The 15,234-nt window shown below is 42.5% G+C and overlaps 1 protein-coding gene across 2 annotated transcripts in view; it reads right to left on the reverse strand.

Moving 5' to 3' along the window:
- The window catches only part of MYL10 (myosin, light chain 10, regulatory), an 89,348-nt gene that overhangs the window by 48,547 nt on the left and 25,567 nt on the right, over positions 1 to 15,234 (reverse strand). Inside the window, exon 1 of one of the 2 annotated variants that reach the window (XM_040650049.2) lies at positions 13,472 to 13,611. The exons of the other annotated variant lie outside the window; for it this stretch is intronic. The gene's annotated coding sequence lies outside the window, so the exon portion shown is untranslated. Of the gene's footprint in view, positions 1 to 13,471; positions 13,612 to 15,234 lie in introns of those variants that run through there. 2 annotated transcript variants of the gene reach the window in all.

Here is a 15,234-nt window from a genome sequence, read left to right on the forward strand (position 1 = left end):
AAACAGCCCCAGTTCCTTCAGTCTCTCCTCGTAGGCCATATTCTCCCAGCCCTTCCCCAGCCTTGTTGCCCTTCTTTGGACCTGCTCCAGCACCTCCATGTCCTTTGTGTACTGAGGTGCCCAAAACTGAACACAGTACTCGAGGTGAGGCCTCACCAATGCCAAGTACAGGGGCAGGATGACTTCCCTAGTACTGCTCACCACACCACTCCTGATCCAAGCTAGGATGCCATTGGCCTTCTTGGCCACCTGGGCACACTGCTGGCTCATATTCAGGTGACTGCCCATCAGTACACCAAGGTCCCTTTCCATCAGGCAGCTTTCCAGCCACTCTTCCCCAAGCCTGTAGGGTTGCCTGGGGCTGTTGTGACCAAAATGCAGGATGCAACACTTGGCCCTATTGAAACTCATACGGTTTACCTTGGCCCATTGATCCAGTCTATCCAGGTCCCTCTGTAGTTCCCTTTTCCCCTCAGGCAGATCAACACTCCCTCCCAACTTGGTGTTGTCTGCAAACTTACTGAGGGTGCACTCAATCCCCTCATCAAGATCATTAATAAAGATGTTGAATAGAAGTGGCCCCAGTACCAAGCCCGGGGGGACACCGCTCGTGTCCAGCCACCAAGTGGATTTAACTCCATTGACCACAACTCTTTGGGCCCAGCCATCCAGACAGTGTTTCACTCACTGGAGCGTATGCCCATCCAAACCGTGAAAGTCTCTTTGGGCTGAACTTATGGGCTATATTACTATCATTTCTTTTTCTAGGCCTCTTTTTTTACAGTGTTGGCTCTGGTACTTAAGAAAGAAATGTTCTGTTCTGTGAAAAGCAGGCAGATTAGGCATCTGGGAGGTTCAGCATGTTCAGTAGGTAGAGACAACAACTTCCATATAAAGATTATTTCAAAATTGCACTCAGTGCAAGTTACAGTTGGATGCACTATTTAAATGCTGCCCTTGGCCTTTTTGCTATTTCCTGCCCAGAAGAGCAGCTCTCTAACTCTTTTGAAATAAAAAGATATAAACATTAGAAAGGATGCAAGCAGTCAATTGACCTCAACAGTGCTCAGCCCTGGTGCTAGTCAGGAATTTTCCAACAATATTTATTTATTTATTTATGGACAGAAAATGCTGATCTCTCTGAACTGAAAATCTTTGTGGGAAACGTCAGTTTCAACAAAATGCTTTCTGGGAAGAATCCTCCAGTCCTACTAAAGACTGATGGTCAAAATCTGATTGGGAAAGGATCCTAGCACAGCCAGAAGCCCGGTGGTTAGCACATTCCCTGGTGATGTGGATTTATACCATGTGATAGAGGAAAGATTGAGATGGCTCCAAATAAAGCAGGGCAAGGATTTAACGTAGTCTTCCCACAGACCTTACGAATGCCCTCATGTCTGGGTTGTGGAGCACAGTCTCTCCTCTGCCCCAAGGAGGGGATTTCATTGAGTCAAAACCAATCCTCTGGGAGCAATTTTGCATAACAGATTGATCCTAATCAAGGAGATGTTGTAGACCATAGACTGAACCCTGGTTTCCCACATCTTACAGGAATGGCCCCAAAGCTGGGCTTTGGTGTACTCCAAGCTGAACCTCTTTCTGTTCACTTGCTCTCTCTATAGCAAGAGGTCTTACTTTTATTTCAATGAGACAAAAATTCTAAAAATTCCACATTTTTCCTAAAACAGATGTTTCACTTTCTAGCCAGCTTTACTCAGCAATTTGTGGAAGGGAGTCCTTGGTCTGATACCAGATATTTAACATCTGCCTGACTTCTGTTATTCTCATCTGCCTGAGACCAATTATTAGAACCCACTTCCTGAAATTGCTTGGGCACACAGGAGGAGTGATGCTGACAATTGTTTCTTTAACCAGTCCAACAGTTTTCATTTGGAAAAGAAGTTCTGTTCTAATCCATCACTATAAATTAATGCTTTGCTCAAAGCTAATTCTTCTTCTAAATTAGGAACTGAACTCATCTGTATTTACATTTAAGTAACTGGGAGCTGGATGACAACCTAAGGGAACATTAACTGAAAGGTGCTGAAGAATAATAGCATTATTCTATCACTACTACAAGAAGAAAAGGAAACTATATCACAGAGAAGGGTGACCAGCTGCTAGCGTTGCATAACAGATGGGTACACTGCTGATTCAATAAATGCTAAGAATCCAGGAATTTATTTAGAAAGCCAGATATTTGTGTGTTCATGTTAAGAATTTCCCAAAATGTATCACTCACATATACGATATATTTTTTTGTTATTTCTCTCTGCACAATGACTTATTTCATATTTTTTTTCCCCAACAGTATTTTTTCCACAGAAAAGATAAACTGCGGAGAAGGAAAAAAAGCATTCTAGCAAGTAAGCACCTCATCTTACCAATATAACTGAGGGGAAAAAAAGGAAAAATATAATTTCCAGACTTTGCAAGAGCTCAGCTCTGCACAGCACCTTCTGCATCTGAGTAAGATTTAAAACACAGACAGAGGCACATTGCAATCCACCTTCAGAAGCAGAACAGCTGCAGCTGAAGGGGAAACTTGAGGAGTAATGATGGTTTAAGTACTCTATTGCTTCTGTCAGTGTGTTTACAACATACCACAGGGAAGATGCACAAAAGGACTCCTTAGACAAATTCCAAGCATATTGACAAAGGAAGAAACAGATCTTATTAAAAAGTCAACATTTGTTAAATAAAAGAAAACAGGGCACTGAGACTCCAGCTCAGTTTGTAGTGAAGCCAGGCAATGTTAGCAGTAACTGGAAAGTACTGGGAGAGGGAAAACTTGTGCTTCTGACAGACACCTGGTGATTACAAATTAGAACTGGATATTTACTGATAAGATTACCTAGCCCTTGTTTATTTATAAATTTCTTGCACAATGTAGTTCTGGTTGCTGGGATATAAAACTCTCAACTATTGCATCCTCATTTGGAAAGCAGAGGTAGTAGGAAAAATAATCACATCTGTGGTGCAGGTAGGCATGAACATCTGTAAGTACATGCATATGAATACATCTGGCTAATACTGAACATGTATGGAAGCTTTGGGATGCTGAGGATAGAAGCAGAGACCTGACAGCTCTGTAAGTAAAACTTCTGTACTGCAGATACAACAGAGATGTAACAAGCAATAACATACAGCAATCTTGCTTTGCTGTCTGGACCCCAGTTCCAGTTTGTCTGCATGAGAAGAAGTTTCCAAGTGTTCAACTGCCTTTTAAAATCAAACAAGGCATCTTGGTTTTCCAGAGGGGAGGAAAAATCCTGGCTATCACCAATCTATATCCTGGAATCCATCAGCATAGCTAACAGTATTTCATCTGCAGGAGCAGAGCTCCATCAATTTGCGCTAGGCAGCAAGCTTCTGTTTCCAAACAGACCATGAGAGAGTTATGACCCACAAATCAGTCCAGAATATCCTTGGCTCTGTTTCAGGATGCAAATGCTGCTTTTTCTCTTCAAAATATTAAAATTGAATGATCCAGTGAGGAGAGCTTTTCTACCTATTTTGGTTATGGGTCTTTTGAGGGATTGTTTTGACTGCCAAGTAGCTTTTAGTGGTAATCAGTGACCACAAGATCAATTTACACTCTTAGAAAATAAATACAATTTTTGTTTACAATAAAAAGCAAATGTGCAAGGAGAGAGGAAAGAAGAGAGAACAGGATTAATAAATTACAATTGTTAGCAAGCACTAACGTGTATCAAAATGGCAAATCCTCTGGAGTATGGCTGAGCTTCTTTTATTCAGGTCAATGACTCCTTTTGCGATTCCCTTCTCTAAAAAGAGCATTTTTCAATGATTTATGTATAATAATCTCCACATCAGCATATCTTATTTTTCAGTATTTGTTTGTTAAACATGCAGGAAGAATCTCATACTGAAGCCCTTAGCCTTGAAAATACTGGGACAATGGCATAAAAATATGCATATAAAATAGAAATATTTATTAGTAAAGCTCATGCTTATGTTTTGACATGTAGGTAAGGAAACAAAAAAATAAACCATTTTAGATTGCTGAGTTAAGACTTTAATGGTGTGAGTTTCAGACAGATACACGAGGGTTGGTTATTAAGCAAAGAAAAGAAAATCATCCATCATAGGCCAGCAGAGCAGGGAGCTGCAGCGAGCATCACAAAGGCTCCTTTCGTTCAGCCAGCACAAAGCACGTCTCCCTGCAGCCTGCAGGAGTCAGAACTGGACAAAAATGTTATTACTTGGTAAGTGATTAAGATGGCTTGAGTCAGTTCAAACAGATCTGCAAATCTGGTTGGGTTTTTCAGAATTAGAACTTCATCACAGAAGATTTTCAGCCACCTCTCCTCTATGGCTATCAACAAAAAGCCCAAGTTCTCCCATGTGCTAGCCCACCTCATGTGCCTGGATCACATTCAGGGACTGGCATGCTGATTTATTGAAAAAAAAATTCAGACTTCAAAGAAGTGGACATCCCATTCCCATACAAAGACTTTTATCTTCTGGTCAAAGAATGTGACACAAGGGATGAGATTTCCAACAGTGAATCTAAAGACTGAAATATTGTCTAAGATAAAGACTGAGACCACCTCTTATCAAGCTAGAAAGACCTCAGGTGAGCCCTACTATGCATGCCCCGTGGGATTGTCCCATGTTGTCCTATATCATTTCCATTCTGAAAACTTGAAAAATGCAGAAGTCACAGATGGGAGTTCCACAGTGGGCAAAATGCACTGTGTATGAATGGATAAAATGCACTGTGTATGAAAAGTGACAGTATTTCAGAGGCTGTAATCTGTTATAGAAACTATTCAGATCACTTTGATTGACTGCAAATGACAATCCCGAGAGATCTCACTTGTAGAATGAATTATTCTCATTACCAGGTTTGCCCTTGGCCAGCTCAGGAGTAGACTCCTTGCTTCTTCTGAATATTCTTGCTAATAGACTCTTTGCTTCTTCTCCAAGAGGCTGTCTGTAGGCACAAAAGAAAGCAGCCTTACTCCTGTTCATACAGTGCTTGTCCCCCAGCATAGCAGAGGATTTCATTCACTGTGCTGTCCATTTCAACTGCCAGGAGAGGGAAGGGGGAACTCATAGATAAAATGGCAGATCTGCAGTACCTTCCAGCTAGAAAGTCTGTCCCACCTGAGACATTAAAGGGAACCAAGCCTTCTTACTAGAGCTGTATTCTCCAGGTTGACTGGATACTAAGTAGGCACTGATGTCCATAAATATTTCACAAGGAAAAGAATGCATTTCCCAAGCATTGACTAGCTACATATATTATTTATATAAAACCATGACTTAAGTTGAAAAACAATAAATGCTTCAACAGCATACCTATTCGCAACCTACTCCACTGCTAAGTAAAATGGGCTCAGGTTATTCCTCAAGACCGCATAACTGTGCAGAAATTCAATGAGACCTCCATATAAACATGACCTACAAAGGTGAGTATGGGATTGCAGTCTCTTTACCAATACTAGTTAGCTATGAATTTACATGGACCTGTGGACAGTAGATGAAAAGCCCCGACATTCATTTACATTTTATGTTTGTATTATATTTTACACTCCCAAATGAGATCAGGTCTCCCACTCTAAACAAGGGGCTGACAATGCACAAGGAAGCAGTGTTCTGTCCTACTTCACAAACAGAGTTAGAGCTCAGGGAGATAAAGGACTACATTTTCCACTGCTGTTCACCCAGCACAGCTCACTGATAGCCTTTTCCAGAGGAATAAGTTGCTACAAAAAAGATGAAGGTCAGGAAAGCCAGAGATTGCACATTCCAGGGCCATGCCAAGAGACTGCTAAAGAGTGGAGATACGTATTTAGGCCTTTCTCTTCCCCAATGACTTCACTACAAGACTACTCTTTCTTGGTAAATGATCTTCAAACAGTTGTTTTAATGACTGCTTTGTCATTCAACCTATTCCAGGCCGTAAAGGAGGCATCCCAAAGGAGGTGCAACAGAATAAAGCTCTTTTGCCTGAAGCACTTGTAACATTAATGGAAGGAAGTTAATTCTGCTACTGAAAAAGGGTTAAGAGAGGTTTACTAGCTCATAACCATAGCTAGAGAGGAGGGAAAAGCTTTTGGAGGGGAGAAAGTGGATTCAAGATGTAGGCAGTACCATCACCAGTTATGTGTTTACCACTCAGCTGGCAGCTAATGGCCCATGTATAAACTCAGGATGAAAGTGGGTAAAATAAATTGCATTCTTTAAAAAAGCCATCTCTTCTTTCACTGGCACTGAAAATCCATCTGAAATGAGCCCCTGAAAGCCATTTGGAGTTTCTTCGGCAAGACACAGAAAGTGCCAAGGTAATTCTTCACAGTTCAGTATTGGGAAGAAAAACAAAAGCGATAAAAACACTGGAAGCTCTGGAGATGAGACTCACCTCAGTGCAGACAGCAAGAAGGATATTTATGCACTATTTATACCACACCAACTGCCACTTTTGCCTTACATCGATTTTAATACGTTTCAAAGATCCTCCCAAAGCTCTGGCATAACACTAACATAACACAGCACTGGGAGATAGAAGAAGCAGGGCTAGAGGCGGCCACTCCACGCAGGGTCAAGTGCTGTGTCCCTCTCCCTTCGGCACATCCTGATAAGCAAACACTGGAAAGAAAGAGCTGGAGAGGCTGAAAGCTGCAACACAACAGAGGCTGCATTAGTAAGGGACCATTCCTGAGCATCTCCTGGCTGCTGCCCAGCTCTTCCGGATGGACCCAGAGATCCTGCCAACCTCAGCTGTTCTGTGATGTTATGAAGCAAACAACTGCTGTTCTGCATCCCCTGCCATCACTGCTCCATGGTGAGGGAAAGAAGCAGTAGGTTTGTGAAAGGATGGGGAAAAGGGGGGTCTCTGAAGCCACTCTGGATCTCCCATTGCCTCTGCAAAGCCTTGCTGCCCTGCTTTCTCTTTCCCTGAGAGAGAAGCAGAGATGAGCATAGCTTCTCATCGCACCTGAAACAGCTCTCAGTAGTGAAGCCCACTCACTTAGTACAGTATTGCTGGGTTATATGGCAGGTGTGAATGAATGCAGTTCATTTGGATCCAAAAGAACTCAGCAAAAGTCAGCAAGATAACCTTGGAAAATAAGCTTGGAAAAGGGGTGTTGACAAGCAGGGACTTGTGGAAAGTAACTGGATGGACCAGGAACCTGCACATGCAGCTCTCCTCACTGCCTCAGCATCCTTGAAGCAGCCCCACATCACAGCCTTCATACTCTCCGCATTTTCCTCTCCACTGAAAGGGCATTTTGGTGAGGTTCTGCAGCCAGGCAGCCCCTACTACCTGGTCCTTCCAAGGCTTCTGCCCATGAGCATTTCTGACAGCACATACCTTGAAGGTATGCCCAGCCCACTGCTACCATCAGTAAGTCCTGTCTCCACTGACACTTCTCGCCCCCAGCACCACTTTGCCCTATCAAGCTTTGTAGCATCTGAAAGCGCAATCAACCAGCAGGAGGTAGCGAGCATCCAGCTCCTACAAAGGATTATCCAACCTCTGATCATAGATCTGAATGCATACAACATCAAGCACAACTCCAGGCAACTATTTGCTCTGATTTCTGCAGCAATACCAGTGCAGTGACCATCTTACAGAACTGAGGTAGACCACTGAGAAGTTCCCATGAACATCCCACGTGCACAATGTCTGTACCGACTTCCAGCCACTGGCAGAGCACAAGCAATGCAGATGCCAAGTATCAAAGACAGAAGGGTTGTGTCCAATCCAGATCCCCTTCACACCGGGCTCAAGCAGATGTGAATTTGTATAGGCTGCTTATGAAGGCCTGCAAAAGGAAATCCTGACACAGCAGTGTGAAATCACATGCAGCTCTGTCACTCTAAAGGCTTACACTATAAAACCTTCATTGCTCCAATCCATGAAGCAAAATGACAAATGACTCCAGTCAAAAGCTTGCAGTCAGGACCTAAATCTTCCACCACCCCCTTTCTGCATGAATTAATTTTAGGTGTTCTGTGAGATAAATTGAATTTTGCACTCCTCCAACTGCAGAAATAGATTGTTCTAGTTATTAAAATAAATATATGAAAAATAAAAATAAAGAAGATAAAAGAAAAAGGAAATGCTAATGTAGTCAGAAGCCACACAGTCGTGCCAAAGAATTGCAGTGGTACTAAGACACTTGTGCTATATTTATGCAGGAGAACCAAGCAAGAAATAAGGAAAGAAACAAAAACCATATACACCTACAGCCCTCTTCAGAGAGTCTTTGTGGAGGCAGTTGAAGGTTAAAATGAGAGGCTGCCACGTAGCAGATGTCAGAATTTATCCTGACAATCTACACTGCACTAAGTGATTGACTTCAGCGGGAGAAAGAATGGGCCAAGAGTTTTTAACCTTCTGGTTTTCCCTCCAGGAGTGTCAGTGCATTCACTGATCAGTATGGGTTTTTCATGCTTAAACTGCAGATTTTGCCCATCATAGTTATTCTCTTCAAGCAGCCTTCCTCTGCTCTCTTCCACTAGGCACCACGCACCATTTTTCTCTAGCTGACCGGGCTCAGTCCTACACAGAAGACACTACAAATCCTAACTGCTCAGGCAGGAGCACTTAGACTTCCCAGAAGGTCCTCCTGTACGTTGCCTTGGTCCCTCGGGTACCATTTTCCTCCTTCCTCAATGCGGTACTGCAGATCTGGTTTACATACCTTCTACCAATATTTCATCAAGGAAAAGTCCTCAGGCAGTAGGAAGACAAACAAACAAACAAACAACAAATATCAACACTTAGAGATAAAAATTAAGATAGTGGCATCTTCATGGTTGTATATTTGGGCCCCCATGACCATTACATAGGGATTATCACTTAAAAGCCATGAGTCTTCACCATCTCAGTTACCCACTAGACTGGAGCCTCTCGGGTGGGCCAATGTGACCTTTTTAGACATCTGTTTTCAGACAGCTGTAGATCAGGGTCAACTGGAACTCTGGACCAGGCTTGTAGTAAAACACACTTAGAGAGATGAGGGCATTTTATTCAAAAATAAAGTATCTGATATTTTTTAAGCGAACGAGCTTTGAACATGAAGGTTTCATTTCAGCTCAAATAAAATATTTCATTTGATTTGAAACAAAACTTTTCTTAATGTTTTGACTCCTCCAGTGCAACAACAAAAAAAGATCTGTTAGTTACACAGTGCTGCTTAGATTTGGGCTCTCAATAGATTTCAGTGCAGAAGAGAAACAATCAAGTGCTGTAATGCTAACTATGACCAATTAAGTCTTAGTTCTGCAATAGTGGATTTTTTCTTAAAGCTCCAGCTTCTTGAATCATGCGATCACATGAAGATCTCAGCCCTCATTAGCACAGAAAGTGAATGTCTGATAATCTGGGTTGCAAACAAACACTCACATAGTGGAGCTCCAGAGGCTTAAAGCCCCTAAACAAGCCAAAAAATTAGTTTCCCATCTTACTAATTAAAAAAAAAAAAAAGTCTCATGATTTGAAATGGGTCTTATTTGTGATTTTTTAACTCTTCACGAAGACAATATTGCGAATGACTTCCCAGACACCTCCACCCTTTGGGCTTTTTCCCCTTCTCTGTTCTCGTCTCCTTCCCCCGTTGGCTCCCATTTGGTTTGGGGAAGGAAACCCTCAGCCAGCCAGCTCCAAACCCCCACCAACAGTAAGAGTTAATTTCTTGCAATGTATCTCAGTGTAGTAACTGATTACATTTTTCCCCAAAGGAAACTTCAGTTAATTTGGTTAGTGACTCATATGCCAGGCTGCCAATTACAACACAGATGATTACACACATAAATTCATGTCGGAGTGGCTTAACGATCACAGGGGGAAAAAAAAAGAAAGAAAGAAAGAAAAAGGCAGAAAAGAAACCCCTGGATTCCCCTTTACCCTCCCAGGAAGGGGGTGTGTAAGTGTCCCACTATGAGGGGTGCCCACCAAGGTTTGAGCCTCAGTGGCTGTGGGATGGCGGCACAGCCTCTGAAATGGCAGTGTCTCCTAGCTTTCGTTTGGGATGTTCATTGCAGAAATGTGTTGCACGTTCTCTACAAGATTGTTTGCCAGTATCGTTAGAGGAATCCATATACAAAGAGCATGAAGGAGGTTCAATGAGCAGTGCTTGGCAGTACGTCAGTAAATCATTTAAAGATAACCTGTGCATACCAATACAAAAAAGAAAAAAAAATCCAATTAAAGTAACTTATTACAAACCTAGTCCTCTCTCTGAAGTGCTTTAAATTTCCTAAGGAGGAGCAGGAGAGGGGGAGGGAAGAAACAGGACAAGGAGTCAGAGTATGATGCTACATCATGGGGAAGGCCCAAGTTTGGCATTAGAGAAAATCCCTCCACGCCTCATCAATTGGCCAATGGAACCCATACCCAGGAGTTGGCCGGGCTCCCGAATACGTACATACAGAGAAAATTAGACTTTGTACTTCAGAGCAATAGGAAGCTCTGACATTTGGCGGAGCGCGTAGGAGGAAGGTGTTCTTTAATGAAAGATACTTCACTGGCCCAAAATGCATTTCTGTCTCGACATTCCTCTAGATAAACAGCTGCATACGTTTCCTTCACTCAGGGTCAATGGGCTGGCTATAGTATAACTCACACAGCTCCTTGCTTGAGAGGTCAAAATCCCTCACAAACAGTAATTAGGCTTCATGGCACCGGGCTATTATTATACTAGTTTTACAAGGGAATAAATAAAAGCATGTAGCGGCAAAGTGATTTGCCCAAGGTCACCAAGCAAGGCAGTGGCAGAATGAAGTCCCATCTCCTGTCCTCAGCTCTCACCAATACGCAACTCCTCCATGTCAGCCTTTATTAAATAACCATTAGAAAACGTATTAATTGTAATTTGGAACTATGTAAATTGACTCTTTCCCAAAAGACAGCAATTGGCTGTTAAATAAATACCAAGTGATTATTACAATCATATTTGCTGAAGGGTGGATCATCGGTGTAATGTGCTGGGTTCAATAAAAAGGTTATTGCCTGTCAAATAAACATGATGAGCAGAGCCTGGACTGATGCAAAGCGTATTGAACAGCAACCAGCTCTACTGGGAGCTGCGGCCACTCAGCACCATGCAGCCCAAGCTCAACACATAGGGATGTGGCACTGCCAAAGCAGAGATCTCATTAGCAAAATAACTTTGGGTCAGGTTGTGGCACCAGGAACTTCACTGTAAGGACAGCTGTCCTACCAATTTCTGGCGAAACAACTCGTGGTGTGAGATGCTGCTCTTAGGCAGGAGAAAGGTGGAAGAAATCATTCCTACAGTATGGGAGAGTGGGATGGTTTTGATGTTAATGCTAAATTAAATGCAGATACAGGAAGCTAAAGATCTTGCTTCTGTTTTTATAATAACTCACCAGAAGGGGACAGCTGTAAATACAGTTGAATGGTCAGATTATGTCTTTCAGAAAGATGGCCTGAGCACAAAGGAAGCTATTTTAAATTGCTCGTTTCTTTTATGTTTTTCTAAAGTGTGAGTATCTGAGAATAACGTTTGTTCTCTGACAGACAATCGTGGATGCATCAAAAAAATCTTTGTACCCTGCAGAACTGGCTGTCATTTGCAGTTTCACACTAAGGCAGCGCCCTGCTATGAATGATGGCCATCCATTTTTAGGCTGCAAAGAGGGGTAAAGGGACATCACCACAATAACCCCGTTTGAATGCAGTTTGTCAGCACAAGCAGCTGGAACAGCAAGCATTGCTGCTTGTCTCAGAGCAAATCTTGTTCTAAAAGCAAAGCAGTCCATGCATGCAGTAACTGCCACTTATGTCAAATAAGCAATTTTAAAAATCAGCTTTTCCAGCAGTGAGGCCGGCAGTAGGACGAGGAGAGCAGTACCGAAGCGCAGCACTAGGTGGCAAGCCTCTAACAAAGAAGGAACTTCTGCGAGCAGAGCCTCCACCAAGGTTTGCAGCAGTCACCTGACAGAATTTCGTGTGGTGGAAAAATGTTCTTGATTTAAACACCTAATGTTTCCCATTAAGAGCTAATGTCCTGTATGCTTTAGCTGTGCCAGCATATAGGGAGGACATGCTGTACTGCAGACAATGCTTGGAGAGAACGATTCTTACCATTCTTATCTGGAGACCTTACCAAGATGTACTTTTCCTGTTAATGTTTCTTTATTACAGTTACTTTCTTCTCTCCTCCCTTAACATTTAGTCTGTTTGTGGTTTGGCTTCTGGAAACAGCTGAAGGTTAACAGATAGGGACTGCAGCAGCACAGGGCTCGGTGTGGTTTGGAGTGGGATCGGGATGCACGCGGTGTAGAGAGCCAGGCAGCACTGCCACGCACATCTGCACTTGCACAGGCCAATTAGAACGTTAATAATAATTAAGTGTCTTACTCCTAAGACACTCCTACACAGGGGAACGCTAAAGTGCCAGTCAGCTCATTTCATTACAGCCAGACACCTCTCGGACCTGGAGTGCTGCTGGGGGAGCGGAGCAGTGTGGTTCCAGTGCAGCTGATCTGCTTACAAAGTGGAGCAGCTGGCAGAGAAACTATGGACCCAAAAAGAGAAGTCCAGCTGTGGCAGCCAAGCTGCACCTCTCACCCCAAACTGATCCACAGCAAATAAATGCAGAGTGAAACTGATAAATTTCCAGTTTGCAGGGGTTGGTGGGAGTCTTTATCTAGCTTCAGTTCACACGCTTCAAAGTGGCTCCATTTCAGATTTGAGATAATCTCCTAATTAAACACAAACTCAGCACTAAGCTGCATGTCATCTGATTTCTACCCAAGCACTCGGAGCTGGACACAAACTCACTCTGAGCTGCTCAGCCCATCCGGCACCAAGATGACATTTCACTGCGCAGCGAGGGCTGGCCCTGAGGTCACCTTCCATCTGAATGTGAGTCACCCACCTTCCCCATCTTCCACAAGCACGGCAGCCTGGCTCTCAGCTGACCACAGAGTGCTGCTTATTCACCGACGAAGCCATTTCAGATGCTAGTTTTCAAGCAGTGGGATCCTCCGATGAGCAACAGGACAGAAAGCCAGCAGAGGGAATGGGTTTGCTGCTGAAAGAGCTCTAGGGTTCCAGGCTGCCCATCTGGTAAGACCCCGGAGGGCTGGAAGAAAAGCCTGGGCTAGTTCTCATGAGCACATCCTTTTGGGTGACCCTGACACGTTTTCAAGTTCCACCATCCCTGGCTTTAAAGGAATGGGTTTTGTGCATTTCTAGTATCAGAAATGTTATGGCTACTTTTCACTCCAACCTCCAGGAGCAAATAAATAAAAAGAAAAAAAAAAGAGAGAGAGAAGCAACAAGCAAAATCTACAGAAGTACAAGAACAGAAAGCCCTGTTCAGAGCACACTCTAAACAAAGCAGATAAAAAATATGTTAAAGCAAAACTGAGCCACTCTAATTTCCAGTAAATTAAAGGAAAAAAAATCCTACCACTTTTCACTCTATCTCACATCAGAGAACAATCACAACAGAATACTCACGTAATGTGATGATGACTTTACTCTTGCACCCAAGGGGTTTCCCTGCCTTTCTCATACAGTTCTTACAATTATCACATTTGCTCCCATTTTGCATCCTTCCCTAAATCCAGTTTGCCCTGTTTTGAACACTTTGGGCTGACAGAATTGCCTGCTTGCAGTTTCCTTTTACTATCCTTTGATATTTTTTTTTTTTACCAGCTGCAAGAGAAAAGTCAAGAGAAAACACAAAACCACGAATCTGCTTAGGTGTGCATAATGCATAACTCTGAAGCTGGGTACAGCTCAGGCGTCGTTTTCCTGAAAGATCAGGGATGTGAGCAAACTCAAGTCAGCCCAACATCCCGAATCCAGCAGAGCAAAGCACGGTGAAGGTCCCCTGTGCCCCATTTCTTCCTTCTCCACCTATAACCAGAGGGAATGCTGCTGGCCCAGCTCGCTGCTGGGGTAAAAGCCTTGCGTACACAGCCTCAATTTTATCTCCAGCCCTTGGAAGTAAAAAGCGAAACGAGGAATCTTTCTGTCTTGTGCCCACTTTGCTTGAGGTCAAATCCCATCCATTCACTCAAACAAGAAATTTGTTCTCTCAAAAATGTCGCTGAAATTATAAACAGAAAATAACAACTAAAAGTGAAAAAAAGAAGTTTGAATAACTCTAGATGATTTGCATCAGCATTACTCCACATGCACCAACTTTCAAACCACAGAAATAACAAAGTGTTCTTGATAGTCATTTGCCTCTCTGCTGTGCTGTAATGAAGAAAATCTGTTTTCTTGTTACTGCAAGGTGCCAGTGAAACTGCTGGACAATACATGAAATGGGAAGAAGTATTAAGAAAAGTCAGATGATCTGAACTTTGTTATTCACATGCAGCTAATAAGACTAATGGTAGCGTTCGCAGGCATTGCTGTCTACAAATTAATGAAAAATGAGCTGGGCAATTAGCTGGAAGCAAAATAAGCATCCCCATCTCCTGTAAAACACAGTGCAGTATTTTATAAAGAAGCGTTTGATCAAACAATCATTTGATCTTGAGGTCTGTGTAACCAAAGTTTTCAATCACTTCTCCTTGGCTGCCACGAGTTTCAGAATTACGGAAGCCATATCATTTTGTCAGCCTTCAATGCACGGAAACGTTGAGGCATGTCCCCACAAGATGATTATCTGTCTGACTTGCAGTTGAAAGCTATTAGATGTTACTTTTTACATTAGCTGAGAATTGCCCAGTTGCAGTTTTTAAGTCTGTTAAGGATGACAAAGATGGGCATGACAGAGAGACTTGCCGTGATTAAATGCTACTTGAATTTATTTCACAATGTGCTAAATGTTTCTTATGATACGATCTTAAAATTAGAACAAACTGATCTTGTACCTACTGAAGTTTATGACATGATGAATTCTTTAGAGAGTAAATTACAATGAAGCATTGATAGCAAATTACTTGGTTATAAACGTAGCTCATCCAAAAACACATCATTACAAGAACAATGTGAAGGATTTTATTCGGTCGTATACGTCTGCTCTCATTTCTGATTTCACATTCTGATTACAGCAAATAAGATTATTTTCACCTTAGACAGTCATTTTCTCTGGGGTGAAAAAAAAAGACTTTACAACAACTGCTGAAGAGCTGCAATTTTACAAGAAGCTGAATTGGGACTGTTTGATGAGAAATATTGTATATATTATACGCTATAAGGTTAAGTGGAGAGTGTGTGTGGATGTACTTCAAAAGCCTTGAATTTGGACATGGTGTATTTATCTA

The sequence above is a fragment of the Gallus gallus genome, chromosome 19 (assembly GCF_016699485.2).
Source record: "Gallus gallus isolate bGalGal1 chromosome 19, bGalGal1.mat.broiler.GRCg7b, whole genome shotgun sequence".
In the NCBI taxonomy this organism is placed as follows: Eukaryota; Metazoa; Chordata; class Aves; order Galliformes; family Phasianidae; genus Gallus; species Gallus gallus.